General features: G+C 35.3%; 1 protein-coding gene across 3 annotated transcripts in view; it reads left to right on the top strand.

Moving 5' to 3' along the window:
• Nucleotides 1-18,196, top strand: part of tafa1b (TAFA chemokine like family member 1b) — a 129,807-nt gene that overhangs the window by 55,656 nt on the left and 55,955 nt on the right. The gene's annotated exons all lie outside the window — the stretch shown is intronic.

Consider the following 18,196-nt stretch of genomic DNA (forward strand, 5'->3'; position numbering starts at 1 on the left):
TTGTGGCATTTTGTATGTTAGAGCTAAATTTAACAGGAAAACAATTATTTATTTATTCAAATACATCAAAGATGGACAAAACTTATATTTTGTGCGAAAGATAAACTCTGAATATCCCATGTTCAAAGTTAATCTCATTCAACTGTATCTGTAGCAAAGTAGTTTTTCAAAATAATAATACTAACAATAACAATAATCTTTATAAATAAATCTCTTGGTTAGTGAGGCACATTGCATGTAAAATATACACACATTTTGGACGCTATAGGGTTAGCCATCAAACACTGAACTAGACTAGTTCCAAAAAGGCAACGGTCTGAACCCAAAGAACTCTGTCTCATGGCTCCTCATTCCATAGTGAACAAAGACAGACTCTTCTTCTGCGTCCTTTTACTCTCCTTCTCGTTCTTATATCTTTCTTTCTGAATGTGTTTTCTTTCAGCCATCTGCACTGAGCTGTAAGCTTTTAATAGATATCCCCCCATGTTGTCATTTATTAAGAGCATGTGTGTTGTTCCCGCTCTGCCAGGTGGCCGTTAGTAGCCTGTCAGGGGTCCTTTAACTTACAGAGAAGTAAAGGAAGGATAAACAAGATTTCTAGGAGGTAAATCAATACCTGTGTCACGTCACTCTAGAAATAGAGTTGCATTCGGTGGTCTGTCTTTGTAACAATGAAGAGAATAAACAGCAGTGGAATGAGTCATGCGTTGTGTTTAAGAGGTGGATGTATGCTCTAAATAATACACATTAGCTGTTACTTAAAGTCACCTTGTTATAGTTCTGTTGTAGTCCTCTGACGACTGAAAATGGCGATTTTTCTGTGCAATGTGAGAGAATATCTGCTGCCTTAGTATCTGTTTAGGAAAAAAATGTCAAGATGACACCACAAACCATAATCCTCTAAGGCAGAATATGCGGCATGGATTACCCAAGATGGAATCGCACAATGCCTCAAACTTCTCATTAATGTCAGGTTTGGGCTACACAAGAGCTCTGAAACCTCTTACCTTGCTCACTGGCCCTGTCCTGTCAGCTTCTTGTCTGTTATCCATAACTCCCTTCGCTTCGGTCTCTGTGGTTTAGGTTGCTGTCCTCTGATGTGTGAAGAGTTGGTGAATGGGATTCATCTGGTTGGTGTAAAACAGGGATGTGTAAAACTAGTCACTGGGTTGCTTTGATGAGTTGAATATTCCATCTTAGAAAAGTGTATTCATGCTTTACATATAGGTTATAATAAATTATAACACCGCCAAAAGGTTTTTTTTTTTTTTTATTTTTTTTAAGTGCTTTCAATATATATATATATATAATATTCTATATATATAATATATATTCCTATAATATATATATATAATATATATATACTTAATGAAGAATTTCTTCTCTCTCCTCTCTCCCTCTCTCTCTTCTTCTCTACTTCTCTCTCTCTCTCTCTGCTCTCTCTAATAATATATATATATATATTAACATATATATATATATATATATATATATATATATACTATATATATATAAGTATATATAGTACACACATAAACTACTGTTTGTGACAAAATCTTTTATTTTTGGATGCAGTTAATCATTTGAAGCACTATTCCATTTTATGTCATTTAATTTTTTTGAAAGTTGATACATTTATTCATCAAGAAGTCAATTAAATTGATCAGAAGTGACAGACATTTATAATGTTACAAATGATTTTGATTTTTAAAAATGCTGTTCTTTTGAACTTTCTATTCATCATGGAATCATGCAAGAAAAAATGTATCACCGTTTCCGCCAAATAATTAAGCAAGAACTGTTTTCAATATTGATAATAAGACATGTTTCTTTAGCAGCAAATCACTGTATTAAAATGATTTCTTAAGGACCATGTGATTTCTCAGGAGGAATTTGAGGTTGCATTTAGGAGTGTTTATACAAAGCGACAGTATAGACAGAGACAGAGGAAATTACAGAAAATGAAAGCTGTTTTGTGCCCAGGGCCTCATTAACTTATTAGCAGAATGGAAAGTAATACTGTGAACACACAATATTGTATCTTGTCGATGTTTTACAATATTAACACTAATTAATTTGACACCGTACTTATGTGTAGCAGTGACCTTGCATACTCGTTAAAATAGTATGAATTCATGACTATAGTTCAAAAACGTGTGTACCAGGGGTGTCAAACTCGGAGCCCTGCAGAGTTTAGATTCAACCCTAATTAAACACACCTGATCCAACTAATCAAGTCCTTTAGGCTGATTTGAAAACTACATGTGTGTTGGAGCAGGGCTGGAACAAAACCCTGCAGGGCTCCGGCCCTCCAGGAATTGAGTTTGACACCCCTGGTGTATACATATCTGTCAGGAAAGTATTTGTGAGCACATCTTCTTGTTTGAGGCTTGACGAGCACAGTATCAAGATTATTTATAGAAGTGTCAGAAAAGTGTCAAAAGTGCCAGCTCTGTCATACTTGGTGGTTCACTCACCCAGTGAACATGCCTACGTTGACATTTGCATACTTGGACACTACAAGATACTCAGAGGCATTTCAGAAATTTTAGAATAAAGTGCACAAATCACATTAGATGACGAGTAGGACAGCTTCTGTGAATATTTTTTTTTTTTTTTTTAGTGCTTTCAATATATATATATATATATATATATTTAAATTTTAAATATTCATGGAAAAGACTCTTTATGAATTTAAATTAATGTAAAGGACAGAAAGTTTATGACACTTGCTGTTTTGAGAAAAATAACAACTGTCAATAGTAGGAACATCAAACAAAGGAACATCAAATCAAGTAAAAACTTAGTACAGTACATAGCCATGGAAACCAGTTCTGTAAATAATACAAACAGAAATGATAACAGCATCATTACCCACAAGCCTTCATATCCGTTTTATAATGGCTCAGACATTGAGATGTGCATCAGCTTCATATTCATCTGCTCTGAGACCTAGAAATCCCTTAAAAAACTCTCCTCACTGAAACCTGAACCCAAAAGAATAAAACCAGAATATCAAATTCAGATGTGCAGACCATCTATCAAAGTCAGACACATATTTTTGATCTCTCTGTCTCAATCTATCGCCTAAGTACTCTTGAATTAAAAAGCATAGGCTTACAGCGTGTTTGATTGACAGGTTGGCAGTAACCATCATGGTTTATAAAATGTACTTGCATAATACATTCAACAGGGTTTTTTTTATCTTTTTATTTATTAATTCATTTGCTTTGCGTCTTTGCTTTGTTTTTGTTCTGTTCTGTTTTGTGTGTGTTTGTTTTTTTTTCAGTACAATTAAGAAAACTTTTGCAATGCAGAAATGTTTTTACACAACAAACCTCTACAGAAGCTCTCCAATGAATTATTTACATGTCGTTAAACTGTGAAATTGTATTTCTTTTAAACATATCTCCGTAACATTAGAGAGGAATTACACCGCCTATTGAGTTTGCAAGGCGCCAGTATTTCGTTTATCATTATCTGGGCTGTGATCCACTGAAGCCCAAATAATTAAGCCACCCATGTGGATAAGCGTCACATTAAATGTTGTGCTAGATGAAGTTACTGGGATGAATGTACACACTTTTTTTTTCTCTGTGGAACAGCTATGACCTGACAAACTGTCTAAAATGGTACAGCCGAAGTCTGAACACTTAGTTCACACGTGCTCACACACTCTTGTCACAGCTTTGCACACACGTGTGGAACCGTCAGTGTATTTAGCAGCAAAACTTCCTCGCACTCTACACTTGGTGATACTGCTTTCCACAGTTACTGAGACAGACCCTGAGAAAAAGATGGAGAGTTTAACCTTAACTCAAACTGTGATGCATGTTATCATAATGTACATGCAAAATCTCATTAAGTCAAGTATCATCCAGATATCACGATTCAAAATGTAATCTCATATAATGTTGAATATTGCCCAGTGGACTCTAATATTATACAGCTTATATATATGAATAAAGTTCACCATTGGCTCATAAGATGTTTTAATGGCTTCCTGGCCATCTGTAGAAATGCCATCACGTATGTGTGCTCAAGCTGGTCTAAACTCATAACAGTGAATTGCTATGGATGACACATACTTGCATACTGTCAGTTACACTTATTAATGTATAGTGCATTTATCCTTGTTGCTTGAAGTGTCATTTTATTTACATTTATGCATTTAGTGGATGCATTTATCCAAAGCAACTTTGATCCAGTCTGGCAAATACTTAATGCTTATTTTATTTTAGCTTAGTTAGTTTAATTTTTTTTTAATAAAGAAAAATATAACGGAATAAATTTATATATACAGATCTTTGCACCTTAAGTTGGTACTGTAGAGCACAAATGATTTTCCTCACAGACATGTTTAATTATATAAAGCGTAACTCTGTAGCGTTTCTGCAAAAAAAAAAAAAAAAAAAAGTGACCTTGTCATGTAAGAGGAACATATTTGTGCAGTATTTTGCAAAGGTGTTTTTTTATATTTTATTTTTTTTATTTTTATGTAAAAGCCTAAAAATGTAAAAGTTTTTGAAGTTTAAGGGCCTTTGCACAGCGAGTCCGGAAAAAAAAAAATACAACCTCACGTAGTGTCAATCACGTTTACACACTGCCTCTGAAAATTTCGTCCATCATAGAAAATTTAAGACCCGTTTCGATTTTCTGCGTTTTCGTGTCCGTAGCAAGCATCTTGTTATAAAAAAGGATGATGAATATAAAAAAAAGAAATGCATATGAAAATTTCTAACTTAGTGTGCTAGGACTTTAAGAATAGTAGTCATTAAAGGTACAATTTGTAAGATATTTGCTCTAATGTTGTCAACAACTAGTAAATCATGAGAAAATTCCAAAGTTGTGACACGGGGCAGTGCAGTCACCTGTCAATGACGTTAGTTACCCTTTGTTACCGCCTTTACTGATGTAGAAATCACATGACAATAGAGTCGTGAACAAATGCGGAAGTAGCTTCGTGACAAACTAGAAAGAGATGCTGATCTCGCTTGTGTTTTATTCGACAGGTGAGTTGTTTTGATTTGGATCTTTACAGAAAACCTATGCTATTATAACGATGAACAAGATTACTTTTATGGGGCATACACGCCAAATGTGGGGCATCGCGTCTCTAGACCCGCATGAGGACGTGTCTGATTCATAGTCTGATCGCGTCTTTGCATTGACTTTGTATGTAATCTACTCGCGCAAATTGTTGAACTCGTGTGAAATCCATGATTTATCTTTCCGTCTGATTGATGGCTGTCAGCGGTTGGGTAGAAGACAACAAATCCTATCATTCCACGCTCCTCCTCAGCGTCATCAAACCATGTGATTGTTATTGTTTTGGCAGTTCGCCCTCTAGTGGCAGGTTCTACAACCTGCACCTTTAAGTGTGCAACTTTGACAACAATATGATAGCAAACTAAATGTAAAAAATAAATAAACTTTATAAAAGTTATTTCAACAAAAGACTGATTGATATTCACTGTGGAAAATTCTCTTACTTTCCAAAAAAAAAAACATGAACAAAAATTAAATCAAGAATAAGTGTGTCAGCAGCTGTCATTGGTACTTGTACCGCGGTTCATTCCCAAAAGTACAACAAGAAAATAGACCTGAGGGGGCTGGGGGGTGGAATTGAATACGGGTTCGAACCAAGCAATCGAACGAATGTGAAAGCAGCCTTAAAAAGAGTGTGGGAGGTTCAGCACAGATTTGTAATCTAATAACGTGACCTTTAAATGAGCAAAATAATTCCAGGCAGTTTGATGGCACTTCATGAATACATTCCCGCTCACCCAGCTGGAAAAACAGATGCTATGTTAGAGCGAGTGTATTTCTCTCATTTTCTCTAATCTCATATTTGCATTGGAGGGAGTTCGAGGAGATGACACTGTATCAGCTTGGCCGGTGCTAATCTTACAGTAATACCACTTGCAAGTGAACCACATTCGGTCAATTTTAATGTCATTAGTTCGAGCTACAGAGGATGAGCTTGTCAACGGGAGAGTAATTGCATCCTTGTGCTTCTACGGTGCCCATTTGGAAGATGTGATTAGATTCCAGAATGGTAATAAACACGCTTGGCCTCAGAAACACTTTGCATGTTCAGACTAATGAATGCGCACATAGCTTAGTGTACACATGTAGACACTGTTTTACTTGATTTTGATGGTTGTCAGTGTTCAGAGTGAAAAATCCTGTTATGTTTAGACACAGATCATATAAATATAAAGAAGTCAGTTGCTTTTTACCCTCTTGCTCAAATTGAAGCCTGTAATTTAAAAGCAAATTTTCTTAATGTCTCTGGTCAAATATTCCTCTCTCTTCTCAACTTTTGTCATGTGAGAGACAGATCAGATAGAGACAATGCAATCGCACCGATCTTAAACATGTAGAGCTCCAAGAAAAAAGGCATTGATAGGCAAGGGATAGCTGAAAAGGCCTATAAAGTAATAGAACGTCCTCCTGCTGACCAGTCACGTGCAGTCATGCCTTTCAGAAGCCAATTCTGTGCCCTCTGATGCTGCACCGACAGATATTCTGCCCCCTGTCTGGATACTAGAGCAGGTGAGTCAATGACATATAAAAGAGCCCAAGAAAATTCTAATTAAAAGTTTCAAATTTAATTTAAACTAAATGTGCCAAGTCAGTCATTTTTGTACTCGCTTTGTTTTGTTTCATTTATTATTTTTTTTAATCTAAAATAGTTTTAATAAATATATATATATATATATATATATATATATATATATATATATATGATGTACAATACTTGTAAATGTACACCTTTTTTTCTAATACTTACAGGGTAAAAAGAAAGACAATAATAAGCAAGTCAAATTATTACATATATTAAGTCATACTGACATTATTAAAAATGATAGTTTAATTAAAAAATAATAATAATAAATATGGTGTACAATGCATATGTCACGTGTTGGTTTCATTTAGTTCCAGTTTGCCCCTGTTTGGTTAATTTTCTGTTCCCATCATTAGTTAATCTTTGGTAATTTAGATCACTTGTTCCTGGTTTTTAGTTATCCTCATCACCTGTCTGACCCTTGTTATCTTTCCTATCTGAGTTCGAGCCCGTTCTGTTCTCCCTTGTCTTGGATTGATGTTAGATTTAAATGTGTGTTTAAGTTCATTAAAAGATTCCTTTATCACCACTCCTTCTTCGTGCTCTTTCCTAAAGCCATGACTACCCGACAGGGTTTTAACAACTATAAAAAATTATTAATTTATGCATTTAGCAGAACTGAATTTATGAATTTAGCAGACACTTTTATCCAAAGCAACTTACATTGCATTCAAGCTAACAATTTCCTCCTAAATGTGTTCCCTGGGATTCGAACCCCCAACCTTGCACTTGCTAACACAATGATCCACCATTTGAGCTACATGAACACATTTATTAATTCATAAATATTATGTTTTGTCAGAATTACACCACATAACATCTTACAACCTGAACAAATCATGCCTTTTCATAAGAAAGTCAAATTATCAGATATATTAAGACTTACTAACATTGGAATGGTTTTCTTGGGTCCTATCTGTGGTATAATTTCCTGTTGTTAAAATTAGTGTGAGACTGCAATTCCAAGACAGCGCTGATTGGTGTGGGAATTTCTGCAGGTGATTAACCGACAATGCACAAAATAAAGAACATAGACGCAACATTTAATTTCCATAGTGAACACCGAAATCTACCAAGCACAGGACAAATTAGAATAAGGATATGTTCGGATTCAGAAAATGTGTTCTTTTGGCATTTCAAATAAATTAATACATGTGGAAAAAAAACCTCTCCCTTCTACCACGCGCCTATGTTCCAAAGATAAAATTACTATATTTGTGCAAAAGAATCTGAACCATTTTAACTCCTGAAGTTCCTGCTCAAATTTTATCCATCCTGCAGTGTCAAAGAAGTGTTCGAAATAGTTCAAATTTCTTCAGAGTTTATATAGTCACTAGATTTCATCAGAGCGGAAAATGAGAAAGGAAAAATCAACAAACATCGTACCTTTTCAGTCTGACAATACATGGTGCTGCAAAGAAAAATAGGGATAAATAAAGATGTTTACTCGCCAGACAAAAGAGGGCAAGATAAGTTGCCAAGAGAGAAACAAGAGTACCGCCTTCGATGCCAAGTCAAGTGCAAAGCTTCTCTCTCTTTCTGTTTCTGAATTTTAATGTATATGGGTCTTTTATTATTGAACTTTGGATTACTGCCCAGCCAAGAATTGTAGGACATTGCCCATGACGGTGCTCATAATTCTGATCCCAGACCTGTTCTGTCTTTTCCATCATGATGGCTAAGATTAGATTCAGGGTAAAAGGACTGTGTCCCAGATCAGTGTCTAGCCGGAAGACCTAAATGGATAAATAATGAAAGTGAGAATGCGGTTGAAGATTATGCGTGGCAGCCTCAGGCAGGCTGTAGGCCAGTGTCAAACTGTAGTGTGTGGTTCTCCAGGCCTGAACCGCAACTAGTCCAGACTGACCATTTATAATGCAGAGATATTTAACAAGTAATGAGGATTCCAAGGATAGTCTCAAAAGTGCATATTTAGTGCTTTCAGGGGTGGAGTGTCCCTTTAAATGCAAGAAGTTTACCTAAAGAATATTTGCAATAGTTCCAATAGTTAGCACAATCAAATATACTTCAGTATATCTTTAGTTGGATTTCAGCACAATTTCTGCACAAAGTGCATTAAGAACAAAATTGTTCAAGTTTAGCAGAATTTAAGTATACCAGTATACTATACCAAAAGTAAATATACAGTACCATTTAAGTACATAATTATTTAAATGCATTTGTAGCATGAAATAAATGCATTTCAAATAGAATTTAGTATATATATATTTTCAGTAGAAATTTCTAGGACTTTCTTCCAGTAACATTAAAACGTTCTTTTAAAGTTTTAATGTTCTCAAAACATTATTTATAGATCATTCTTGGAACGGAAGACGTTTGCCTAACTACTTCAAAACATTCCGAGAACTTTCCAAATTAACATTATCCTAATGTTTACAAAATTATAAAGTGGAATGTTCTATAAATGTTTGTATAGCTAAGATTTTTTTTTTTTAAATCACGCAAAAACAGGCTTTTTGAACGGGAAGGCATCTGCTCTACTTTTTCTTTCCACTCCTAATCCCTCGCTCCCGCTGACCGCACAGAATCTGAGTTTCCATCTCTCAGCAGAGCCCATGTTCATCCTGTCAGTCACAGAGTCAAGAGGGAGAAGCCACCTGCTAGAAGCCGCTTGTAGAGAAAATTATTCATTTGCTGTAAATTTTGGTAAAATGTCCTGTGAGCGTCATGAATTTGGAAACACCTGCTTATTCTACTCTAGAAGCTAAAAACTTGCGGTTGGTATTGTTTTTTAGTCACACTTTATTTTAAGATCCAATCCTCGCTATTAAAAACCATTAACTATTTACCTTTGCCTCAATAAACTCCTAAGTTGCTGCTTATTAATAGTAAAGTAGTTGTTAAGTTTAGGTATTGGGTAGGATTAGGGATGTAGAATATAGTCACGCAGATTAAGGCATTAATATGTGCTTTATAATTTATAATAAGAAGCCAATATGCTATAAATATGCATGCTAATAAACAACTACTTCATAGTGAGAATTGGTCCCTTAACTAAAGTTTTACCGATTAAAAAAAAAAAAATGAATAAACTCTTGTTCACCAAAGCTGCATTATCCATAATATACATTACAATGAAAAGTACATTTAAAAAGTTCTAATGGACAGAATTTATTCGAAATAGAAATCTTTTGTAACATCATAGATGCAATTTATTGCATCCTTGCTAAATAAATTAATACTTTTTGTTTAAAAACAAACAACAAATCTTACAATTTGTTACCATTATTATTTGTTAGTACATTTTTAAAGCTCTTAACATGTCAGCTGTCAAAACCCCAATCTGAAAACCCCAACTAGAATTTCATTCCATTCATAAGAACATTTCATCAAGAACTGTGTACAGGAAATAAAGTACAGTAATTAGTTTAAGCACTTGTTTCATATTTTTTACTGTATCATTTACAGTATTGACATTATACTCTACTCTCAAATGGCACAAAACCTCACGATGGTGTCATATCCTCAATGATCACACATTTTGATAGCATATCACTGGAAAGATATTGCAATTGTACACTTTAAAATGTTTACTATAAAGCAAATTGTCATGGAGGATTGACATTGAATTATTGGATGTACTTACAACATAGAGTCAGTTCATCAGTCACCCAAGGCTGTTTATCTCTTGCCTAAGGTATCATACCAAAATCAAAATTTTGCTATCGATCCAACCCTATGATTTAATTGAATGGACATGCCCTTTAAAAAAAACCACACTTACGATTGACATAGAAGACCTGTGCCTTCCATTCTACCAACTTATCTGCATACATTATGAAATCTGAAGAACAGAAATGCCAGATGCTGGTGGGGGAATTTTTTTTCCACCCAAGATTACAGCAGCATTCTTGCTTTGGAGACAACACCCTGCGTGAGGCCAAGTCTGGACAAGGCATAGGAGATTATGGCACCAAATCACGTCTCGCGCTGCAGACCCCAGCCAGCCAGCTCATTTATAAATGATCTGAAGGGTTGATTCTGTCATACAAGAACACTTGGGCTGTTGGAATGCATCTCATGCTGCTATGGCTTGTCACGTGGGGAAGTGAACTTCAGATGAGAAGACTGTTATTGCATCATAGAGAGCGCTGTGCTATTGTTGCCCACAACCGTCAGTCCAAACCATATGTGCTGTCATTTCACAAGTAATACAATCGGACAGTGTCGTCAGCATCTAGTAAAACTACATCAGTTGAAAAAATAATGGCTTGAGCATCAACACACAGCCAGGAGACATGAAAGAGATGCAACTGAAAAACAAGTTTTTGCCTAAGATCATGTCCATTCAGCAGTGAACCACATGCATTGTTTTATTTACTATTTTCACTTAAGTCTACTGTCATATACTGTCTAAAACCGAAATTCTCAAAAATATTAGAAAAAATTAGATTGGACCACTCAGACTGAAGTGTATTTTAAAAACATGGTTTCACATTTTGAAATGCAAAGTCACGTTTGTGAGAAACAAACTTGTAGCTGTAAGATATAAAGCTGCATTTGTGAAATATGAATTAGTTATGTGTGTGTGTGTGTGTATATATATATATATATATATATATATATATATATATATATATATATATATATATATATATATATATATATATATATAGTTTCCAGTTAGTAAATATATATTTTATTATTATAATATCTTTTTAAATATATACTTTTTTGTGATTTGTTTTTTCTTTGTTTTGGTTTATCTCATTTCATGTTTTGTTCTGTTTTGTGTATTGTTTTTTTTTTTCTCTTCATAATATCTTATTTTTGTTTGTTCTTCGCTTTTTGTTTTGTTTTTTATTAGTTTTTTGTTGTTGTTGCAGCACTGCATAATTAATTCCATATTTTCTGAAAAGAAGCTTTAATATCTTGTGGATTTTTGAAAATGTATCTAATTTCAATGTGATTTAGATATTTTAGTATAAAACAAGACTGTTTGTTTGTTTAGCAGTGTGTGCAAATTTCAAACAACTGAACTGATTTGAGTTGAATATACAGAGATTCCTGCTAGCTGCTGTCTCTTGTATGTAATCTAAAGTGATTTCTCTAGCAATCTGTGATTCTCAGTACCAAAATGGTTGATTTCATACTTGTTTATCTTGATTTTCTACTCCGAAGGATCTCCTTAAGCACTGTATGCAGAATTGAGCACTTTGTCATATATGGTCTGGCTTCATGTAGACATTAAATCAAATTAGCACATTTTCACACACTTTTCACACCGCAGGTGTCAGAGTATCATTTTAAAGGTAGCTTAATTGCAAACTACTTCAAAAGGGATGGCTTTCATTGATTCATTGCTGTCCTTAATAAAAAGTTATTGAAATCATTAGAAGAAGCCGGAAGGTGTGTTAGATGCTCTGTGTATGTGTGTCTTAAGATATCCATGCGTACACACAAACACTGTGCTTGCCTGTCATCGCACAATACAGATGGATGAATATTTCAACAGAGCACAAAAACGTTTCCTCAAACAGTCATGACCCAACAACAAACGACAGGGCTCGTGTACGGCTCGTCCAGGTTTACGGATGGTTTCCTTCCAGGAGTTTGATAGAGCTGCTCTTCATTGTCATGGTGGACTGAAAAGACACAAGATATTCACCATTAATGGCTTTATTAATAATCGAGATATCGACATGGACTGGATCTCATGGTGCTCATGGAGAACGGGTACAGCGTGCACTCAGAGATCCAACTTTGTTTCCCTGTAAAGAATGTTCAGCTTTTAATAAGCCAGATGGAGTTGGAGCAGCCACTGATTTAATGGACTCACTGCAGTAGCGTGCAGTGGATCAGGAACAGGTCAGTTCACAAACACCCATAGAGAAGTGATGGACTCTAGGGCAGGCAGGATTATCCCACACACATATACTTGTATGAGTGCTCTCATATCATTAATATTGTTCCCGCTCCAACATACTGAATTCATAGATTTATTTACTTATCTGTTTGTGAACACATGCAGGTTTGATTGACAGGCCAAGGATATTCTGGTAAGGATGCCTTACACCTCCTTACACTTTATAGATTTCTTTAACCAGACCTAACGTGTTTTTATAATATTGGTCAGAGCAGGTCTGCTAATATTTCTGGAACAGTCCAGCTCATACTGTACCACCTGCTTCTTCCATTGATATGGAATACAAATACAGAGGTTGGTGTTTTGAGAAAATTAAAAATAAAGATTCTTTAGTGGCATCTGTGGTTTACTGAATAATCGTATGCATCCACTCCATTTACAGTAGAAAAAGTACTTTATTTATTTCTGTTTACTAAAAGGTACTTTGGAGAAACAAAAATGGTTATTCTATATTATTATTTCTGCAGCAACTCCCTGTTGGAGCCTTAATTTTTAATAGTGTCAGCAACAAGCGGTTACAAATTTTTCCAGGATCACCAGAGTTTCCTGCTGCAAGAGAACAATGCATTAAAAAACAGTTGTTCTTGTGTAGCTTCTAAAACTAGAAATGGAAACAGTATTATACTGTAAGCTTTGCTTGGCCTATTAACATGTGACAAAAAACTTTAGTAGCAATTATTCTAGGAAAATTCCCATCAGTCATCAGAGCAACTAACCTAAAAGACCATGAAAATTGCTGTTGAAGTGCATAAGAGACAACAGTAAGAGAGCTACCAAAGATAAAATAGCAGTTCATGGCCAAGACTTATGAATATAATTAGGCATGGTCAGTTTTATATTTAAAATAGTTTTTTTTTTTTTTTTTTAAGCTTCAAAGCTCACCCAAGTCTGTTTAACATAAAAAATAGCTAACTGTGCAGGATAGATTGGCACTTTGACATTTCCTTTTGGTCATAAGCTTTTGCTTAGTCAGATATTTTGAGCGCGGGCCACATTATCTGGGCCTGCTGGGCTGTTATGTGGTAATGGCTAATTACTGGTCCAGTGAACTATTAAAATTATATTATTTTTTTAATTAAATATTTGACCGTTATATTATATAAATGTGGTATTCTTTTAAATATGCATAATATATCATTGTGTATGTTGATTGGAAAAAGGCCACGACATTAATGTTTCATGAAAACCAATATTATGCATGATAATTGCCATATAATGAGAAAACGAAGGGTTAAGTCTGCAAAATGGTACAACCTTTCTGACATTGACATATCTGTGACATATTGTGAAATGCTGCATAATTATAAAAGGTTTGATTAATGGTAACATCACATTCAATCAAAAGATAATGTTTATAAATGTTCCACTTACTTACTCATTTGTGTAATTCCAGACATAATTATCTTAAGGGGGACGTATGGTAATTTAGGTTCTTCTCTCTCTCTCTCTCTCTCTCTCTCTCTCTCTCTCTCTCTCTCTCTGAGGCCCACCAAAAATGGCTTTTATCCCTTATAGATAACTCATTGTTATACACCATTCGAAAAACTGGTCTACATTTTGAAAATAGATGCAAATGACTTTGAAAACGTAAAATTCAAATTCAACGACTCCTAAACAAACATGCATGTCTACCAAAACCAGCTAATCTTTCAGTTGTGCATGCGCCAGTACACTATTTTGAAAAAGGCTGGCGTTCCCTCTACCTGTTCTGACAGATCTCTGGCCCGAGCTCAGAGGTGGATTAGTGGTCATCTACCTTTGGCCCAGTAATTCTAACAATCGCTGTGATTACCCAGTGGTAAATGTGTGCACAGGACCCCATCTGTGTTGTCTGGGCAACACAACCCTCATAAGTCACTTTCTGTGTAAATTAGACCTGTCAGCTTCTGCAGATGAGACAGACAATCACACTGGCCAATCATAAGCCTTGCTGCAGATTCACTGAGGAATGGTGAGGTGTGTTTTTATAATGTCCATTTCATTCAAGGTGACCTGAAGGCGGTTTCCTGCTCCCATTTTCCTTTCAAACTGGCTGCACTTGCTCTCGACAGGCTGCGCCAGAGCAGAGGATGCTGGGTAATGAGACAGCATGATTGATCAGATGTCTGCTCACTGGCCGCCTGCCAGACCTGTGCCGCCCGCTTGTGTAATGTCCAATGACTGGCTTCAACAAGCTCCAAATGCCGGGAGAGAGAAAAACTCTTGCTGTTACTCACTTCAGACATGACAGGATGATTAACCCTTGAGCAACACGGTATGTTTCCTTGATGAAACTGAACTGAGACATTCACATAACATTTATCCAAACACACTCAACCAGTTGAAGGTCCAGTCAAACAGCTGGTAGCTGTAGAACATTGTAAACTGTTCTAAGATGTTTTTTTTAGCAGGTAACGTGATGACTAGATCATTAATAGGTCAAAGATGATCTTTGGCTGGTCCAAGTTGGACACATGAATATTAACTAGTGTAAGGTGGTCTAAAATGGTCTTAAAATACTAGCTAGTCTATATGGCTTTAAGATAGACATTAGCTGGTAGCTACAGTAGATAGCAAATGATCTAAGATTAGCTGGTGTAAGCTGGTCATTAACAAGTCTATGATGACAACTAGTCGCTCTAAACAGGTCTCAAATATTTATTATTATAAAATGGTCATTAGATGGATGTTAGCTATTCTATGATGGTTATTGACTAGTGTAAGGTAGATAAAGATCATCAATAGATGGTTATTAGCTAGTTTAAGATGGTCATTTAGCTGATCTAAGGTGATTATTAGCTGGAAGCTTGATGTTAGTTGGTTTAAAATAGACATTAGCTGGTCTCAGATGGTGTAAGGTGATCTAAAATGGTCTTAGATGATTATTAGTTTGTCTAAGAGGCTGTTAGCTGCTCATTAACATGTCTAAGTTGACCATTAGTCACCCTAAGCAGGTCTCAGATGGTTATTAACTAGTGTAAGGTAGTCAAAGATCATCAATAGATGGTCAACAGCTGATCTAAGGTGATCAATAGCTGGAAGCTGGATGGTAGCTAGTCGAAGATGGACATTAGCTGGTCTAGGTTGGTCTCAGATGGTTATTAACTAATGGAAGGGGGTCTAAAATGACCAATAAATGATTTTTGATGGTTATTAGCTGGTATTAGAGAAAGGGTCTAAGATAGTTGTTAACTAATGTAAGGCAATTTAAATTAGCTAGTCTAAGTTGGTCTCAGGTGGTTCTTTACTAAAATTGTTAATTATGATGTTCATTAGCTGATCTAAGATAATCATTGGTTTGTCTATGATTGTCCAAGCTGGTCATTGAGTTTTCTTCTATCCATCTTGTTCCAAAAAACAGCTTGACCTTAAGCTGTTCAAGGTCGCCTTCCGGCCAAAATAAACCAACCATGATTCAAAACACAGCTACAGTCTTAATCTGGATTTTCCAGCAGCTTTCAATTGTCCAAAAGATTGTGTGTGTGTGTGTGTTTGTGTGTGTGTCTTGGTGCCTTTCCAACCCTCTTTTCAGCACACTGACACTAAAATGCTTTTCCGAGCTGAATCTTTAGGGTGTGGATAAAAGGAAGTCACAGTGGCGTCTTCTCGCTTCTGCCATTCACTCTCCTGCCAGCTTTTAAGACTAGATGTGCCCCAAGGAAAGCTGTTTGCCAATCAGAAAGGCTGGTGCAGCAGTTACGAGAGAGCTTGCGCATATAAATGCAGACCGTCAAGAGAAGCATGAAGCAAGTGAGCTTGGAAAAAAAGTTCCTGGAATGGACACAGCAGAGCAGAACAGCTGGGCTATCACTGCATGTACACCTCTCGAGGCTTGATGTTTTATTTATAAACCAAAACCTGAAGTTTTATCCTAAACCTAAATTCTAGCCCTTGTGTGCACCTTGGCCTTAAACCCTGAGACCAAAACATCTGTTTTTGGCATCCCAAGGCTGTTGTCCCAATATATGCTCTTTATCTGAATTTGTGTTTATTCCAAGGATGCAATGGAGGAAGTGCTTCCTCAAAATATTGGATGAGAAAATGATAATAATAATAAAAAAAAACAGTTCACAAATAAAATGTAATGTTTAAATTGTTACTGGCTTCAGTGAAAATGTAAAATGCTTAAAACACTTGAGTCATACATTTTGACTTTAATAAACAGATTATTGATTACATTGTTAATGAAAAACATATACAATTTGTCTTTTCTTTTTCTGATAGTGTAAGTCATGTTCATTTAAAGAAGAAAATGTAGAATTAAGAAATAAGACATTAACTTTAGTTTAATAAAACAAAAACAAAAAAGATTGTGCTTCATTCCAGAACACCGCCGCACAAAATGTGAATGTGTATATATATATATATATATATATATATATATATATATATATATATATATATCCCTGTTAAATATATAACCCCACTGTTTGATGTTAAGCATCATGATATCTCATGATACTCTTTATTGTTAATTATGAAAGACTATAAGTGGCTGAGAAGAAGCAGAGACAGCATAATTAATGCATTAGTAAAATGTGAACACAAAGTGTGTTTGTCCATGTGATAAAGAGCAAATGTGTGGAATAATTTCTAGTTGCTTACAGTTCTGTCCATGTGATTCTAAAAGGGTTGTCTCCTCACAAAAGTTTTTTAGGATCCTTAATCAAAACCCATCAATTACTCTCTTTCTCCATCTCCTGCCCTGAATAGCAACTCCTCAAAACGAGAACATCAACAGAGCTCAATTTACTGCAGTCATCTGCAGGGTTCGTTGTTCCTTTTCTCTTCTCACACAATACATCTCTGTACAATTTTTCCCTCTTCTTTGGGGGTTAATTGAGTCTTTTGACCCCATTGTCAACAGAGACTGTTTGTGGTTGGAGGGGAAATGAGTTTGTTTCTCTGGCTAAACACAATAGAAAGAATTGAAGTCAATTGGATATTAGGAAGATGATGTGTCATCCATTTTTGAGAATGCCCTATCACCTTGTGTTTTATGACCAGATTGGTATGCCAAACTGGAATAGAAAGGAAAGCATGAGCTGAAATGTATGCCAAACAAACAATAAAAAAGGACTGAGTCCTTGTTGTTGATTTGGCAGATGGACAATGTCTGCGTTTACTTTCCTACCAATACAGAAATAACTTCTAGATTAACATTGTTACTGTTACTAAATCTACAGTATTATTTCATCAGTCAGAATCTTAGTGCTTCGAGTGTTTCGGGCAGGTGTTGTTAAATGTATTGTTTTGAGCCTTATGGACTATGTGATTAGCGTTGTGATAAATTAGCCTTGGTGACTGGAGACTAAATTACGCTATTGACCTAAACAGTCTTCTGAGGTGCTACTGATGTAATTATACTCTGTTAATGTTATTAAATGTAAATAAAGGTGTCTAAGGAGCTTCACATTTGATAGCTAGTACTAAAGGAATTAAGAATTTAGCTTTTAAAACTAATATGAAATCAATACTTGTAAACCATACATCAGTGCATTATCGAATTCAAATGTAATGACCAAATTGGATTGTAACCAATTATTTTGGAGAAAAACTGGGTAATCTTCCATTAAAATGTTTTCTACTGGAATCACTTATTGGATTATGATAACTATTAGCCAATAATAGTTAACAGAAAATATATATATATATATATATATATATATATATATATATATATATATATATATATATAT

Source organism: Carassius auratus, chromosome 11 (genome assembly GCF_003368295.1).
Source record: "Carassius auratus strain Wakin chromosome 11, ASM336829v1, whole genome shotgun sequence".
Lineage (NCBI taxonomy): Eukaryota > Metazoa > Chordata > Actinopteri > Cypriniformes > Cyprinidae > Carassius > Carassius auratus.